At 39.5% G+C, this 4,787-nt stretch overlaps 1 protein-coding gene across 1 annotated transcript in view; it reads left to right on the top strand.

Annotated features, from left to right (window-relative positions):
* MAP3K3 (mitogen-activated protein kinase kinase kinase 3) overlaps window positions 1-4,787 on the top strand; it is a 102,934-nt gene that overhangs the window by 749 nt on the left and 97,398 nt on the right. The window lies entirely within an intron of this gene.

Genomic DNA, 4,787 nt, shown 5'->3' with positions numbered 1-4,787 from the left:
CCTGGCTACTGGTGCCAAGAGTGTTGACTGTGGAGCCAAGCAAACTAAAGCTGTGTACAATCTCAATCTCTTCACCATCCATCCTGATGCTGCCAATTGATCCAGTAGTGAGAATGTTTGTCTTCTTGACATTGAGCCTCAATCCATATTGGAGGCTGCAGTCCTTGACTTGATTTGATTGTACGCCCACAAACAAATAATAAAATATAAAAAATATGTAAAATATATTGGGTGACAAAAAGGGGCAAAAACTACATAGTATGGCCCAATTGTTATTTTTTTTTTCCTTCTTTGTCTCACACACATACACGAAGCATAGTGCACTCCATGTTGCAGTGCTAACTGAAAAGTCAATGGTTTACATTCACCAGCTGCTCCCTGGTAGAAAGATAGTAAGTCACCCATAAAAATTTACAGCCTCAGAAAGCCATTGGAGGGTGGCTCAGGCTCGGAATTGGCTCAGTGGCAGGGAATGGAGATTATTATTTGTTGTTAGGAACTACAGAGTTGGAACTGGCTCATAGTGTCACCCTCCTTCAGGTTTTCAGAGGCAGTAAATTGCATAGGAAGAGACTGCCCATCTTTCTTTCATGGAGCAGCTGGTGGATTTGAATTGCTTACCTTTGAATTGGCAGCATAGCTTCTTACCAGTAGGCCACTAGACCTTATATATGTTACTTAGATCCAAAATTATTATTATTTTTTTTTACTTGGATCTACAGTCAACACCCTTGGTACCAGTAGTCAGGAAATCTGGAGGCATATTGCATTGGGCAAGTCTGCTTTCAAGTGTGAAGACTAAGGGGCAACTGATTGAGGTCCTGGTCACTTGCTATGTGTCGGAGAGCTGGACAATGACTAAGGAAGACAGAAGAAGAGTTGATGCCTTTGAACTATAGTGTTGGAGAAGAGTGCTGGGTATGCCATAGACTTCCAAAAGAACAAACAGATTATGTCTTTAAAAAAGTATAGCCAGCGGGCTTCTTAGAGGCAAGGGTGGTGAAACTTCATTGCACATCCTCTGGGTATGTTGCCGTGATAGGATAATCCATCGACATGGACACTATGGTTGGAAAAGTGGAGAGTCAGCAAAAGAAGGGAAGACCCTCAATAAGATGGGTTGACACAGTGACTGCAGCAATAGGCTGAAGTATGTCAGAGGTGACGAGGATGCCACAGAAGAGGACATGGTCAGATCTGTTGTTCATAGGGTCACTATGAGTCATACACAATGGCACCAAACAACAAAAATGTAGCAAAATATTAAAATTTATTATCTCTGGATAGTAATGTTATGGTTGAGTTTTATAATCATGTATCTTATTAGGGGGGAATGGTGGTGTTTGGGTTTGTTTGTTTTTTTTTAATAGTCACAGTATCATCCAAGTAGGGAAATAGCAGCTTAGGGTTTAGAGTCCAGTTTGGGCTTGCCCTTGCCTTATCGCTGGTCCTTGTCCTATTAAGTCTGGAAGCCAGGCTCAGGCTTGCTGTTAGGCCTCTATTTAGTGGAGTGGAGGAATATGGGACAGACCTGCTCACAGCTTTGACTCATACTAGAAACGCTCGTGTGGTGAGTACCACCCCTTTGCCCACAGCCTCAGGTGAGTGGAACGGAAACAGTGAAGAAATTACTAGTTTTTAAACATCCAGCTGTAGAAATTATTACTTTTTAAAATCCCCGAAACTTAAGAGCAGTTAACAGAGTTTCGAGCTTTAAGCACCTCAGTGCCCAAACCTTTAATTGAATTCCCTAAGAACTCCTTCCAGGGAAAGAAAAGAGCCAGAGGATCTTGCAGAAGCCAGTACTGTGACAGACGCCACACTGGTCTTGACTGAACACCCTTTTCTTTATTCCACACCCAGCCAGAGAACAGGGTAACAGTTTTTATTTTATTTTCTTCTTATCTTTTTAATGTAATCTAGTTTTATTTTAATTTTTATTTTAATGAAAGTTTACAGAAAAGGTAGGGTTTCCATTCATTCATTGTTGTACATTCCCCCCCAGTTCATTTTTTTTGTTTTTTTTAAATAATCATTCATTTAAAAACCTTTTTTTCCTATGCCCAAAAAGTAATATTTGTGAATTGTCACTTTAAAAGTCAAACATTACAAAGATACGTAACAAATTAATCCCATCAATTCCTATCTCTTAAAAGAAAACCACTATCGTTCTATTCTTTGAAGCCAGTTTGATAAAAAACACATTTTGGCTCTGCTAATTGCTGCCAACCTTGAACAAGAGTCCAACTCCTATTTCTATTTGCTCCTCTGTAAACTGATAGTATCAGATAGTTTGGGTATGTAGTCCAGAAGCGCCAGTCCTTGGGGGAAAAAAATCATGCCTGGAAACATAGATGGTCAGAGAAAGAGAAGATGATCGACACAAGATGGGCTGACGTGCAAGGACTGTGGCAATGGGTCTGTGAGCTGGTGCAGGACAGGGCCTGTTGTTCATAGGTTCACTGTGAGTCGTGACTGACTCACAGCACCTAGCAACAACATGTCATCGAGAAAGAAGTTAATGTATGTTAAACACAACAATGCCTAGCAACATTAAACGTTCAACAAATGTTGACCTTTACCTCGTTAAGTATGAATGAACATTTTTGTTATTAAAGGTGATCACCTATACATTTCTGTTTTATAAGCTGCTTGTTTTTACATCACGATATATCCTGGACACTTTGGTACCAACACAGAAAAGTCTATTTTGTTTTTTTCCGCAGGAACATATCATTAATGTGTCATTATTTATTTAACTAGTTTCATATCAATGGATATTTCCATTAGTTTGCATTGTCTTTCTTACAAAAGATGCTGCAATGAGCATTCTTTACTTTTGTTCACTTACAAAGATCAATTTGTAGGAATAAAATTTCAAAATGAAAAGGCAAGTTTTGTTGGTCAGAAGCAAATGTTGATAATTTATTAGCCACTATAGTTGCAGAATTCTGTGAGGTGTACATTATCCCTTGAAACTCAGAAAATGAACTGGTTTCTTTTAAGAAAAAATATTTATATTCCACATTACCTCTGAATTAAAAGAATTTTTATCAGATTAACTGATAGGTTTGTTGCTTTATTTTGTTTCTTACACCAAATTCATTGGGCTGTTCCTGAGAGAATTGATTCATTCGTGCCTATGCTCCCTCTGGTGCCCATGTAGTTGAGAAAAAAAAGCAGGCAGATGTGCAGCCTGGAATGTGCTTGTGCCTCCTGTAACGAGCACTCTCTGGGACCTTGATTCGTCATGATCCTTGGGGTCACGTTGGCTCAGGTATTTAGGCAGGGCATTCACTCAGTATGAAGCAGGGGGATGGATGGCCTTGAGAAAGACAAAGCCCACCTAAAAGGCTTCACATGGGAAATTGGACAAAGTGACATAGAAAAGATAAATTAGAAAGCTAATGGACACACTCTTGGAAGTGGCTTTAAGTGCTTGACTACTTACCAAGAGGCTGGCGATTTGAACATACATCAGCTCCATGGGAGAAAGACTTGACTGTCCACTCCCCTGAAGATTTCTCCCTACAGGGTTTCTGCAATTCTGATTCAACTCAATGGCAAATAATAACAGGCAAGATGCTCAGCACACAAATTTGTACAAGTCACAGCTTCAGGATTTACACTTTATTTAAGGCAATTACAACAGAGTGGGACAAGTGCTTCAATGAGAGTACTAGGGGCTCAGGCGCACATCAGAGAACATTAATCCAGATTTGGGTTGTCTAGAAAGGCTTCTAGTTCTTCTAGGGTAATGGCGGACATAGTTCAATGGTGATTAATTTTATAAAGCATAGTGAATGGGACTAATTGTATGATACAATGTGAATGAAGGATAGTGTGAAACACACTGTTTATGAACTTTGTAAGCAAACCAATATAAAATAAAATAAAAAGTATCTAGTTCTTTTCTGACAAAATGAGCTAGAGGGCAAGAGTAGAAGAGAATTCCAAGGAGGAAATAGCATATGCAGAGGTATAGAGAAGCAAGAAAGACCTGTTGTGGACCTGTCTGTGGTTCAAAGTGACTGGAGCATAAAATTTGAATGATGGGGTTGGTGGAGGTGGGAAATGGAAAGACTGATGTCTGGAGAAGGAATGGACTGGGTCCTGAAGGGCTGCCTTGACCACATTCACGTACACTCACTCTTCCCTTATCTACTGTCTCCTTAACTGATACTGCACATTTACAACAACAGTAAAAAATTACTGTCCAATTACATTGCACAGTAATGATGACTGTCCTCCCCCATGAGTGACTGCCTCTGAAAACCCGCGGGAGGGTCAGCTGTGGATTGGTTCCAACTTGACAGTACATAACAAGAACCAAAATTCAAAATTAGAGCAATAGTGGCTGTGATAACTGTGTGGGTTTGGCTAGGCCATGATTCTCAGTGATTTGACAATTACATAATGATGTTGTTATCTCTATTTTTTAGTAATACCGATTTTTTTGTAATGACCTGGTCTTTGAAACCTAACCATGTCAGTAGGTGAGGAGTGGGTTCATTTGACTTTAAAATAAGGGCAATGGGAAAGTATTGCAGTTTAAAAAATTTTATCTTAGTTTGTGTGTGCAAAATCGAATTTTGCACAATCAATGACTTATTCATAGCAAATACATTTTTTAAGAGACATAACGCAGGTTATATACCTGGATTTCACCAGATGGTATGCATAGGAATCAGATCGATTACATCTGTGTAAAGAACCGCTGGAGAAGCTCAATATCAGCTGTGAAAACTAGGCCAGGAGCTGATTGTGGAACAGACCACCAACTACTC

The sequence above is a fragment of the Elephantulus edwardii genome, unplaced genomic scaffold, assembly GCF_000299155.1.
Source record: "Elephantulus edwardii isolate Elephantulus edwardi_28Jun2011 unplaced genomic scaffold, EleEdw1.0 scaffold00216, whole genome shotgun sequence".
NCBI classification, from domain to species: Eukaryota; Metazoa; Chordata; class Mammalia; order Macroscelidea; family Macroscelididae; genus Elephantulus; species Elephantulus edwardii.
Note: the sequence above shows the minus strand (reverse complement) of the source record. Positions and strands in the feature narration are given on the sequence as shown.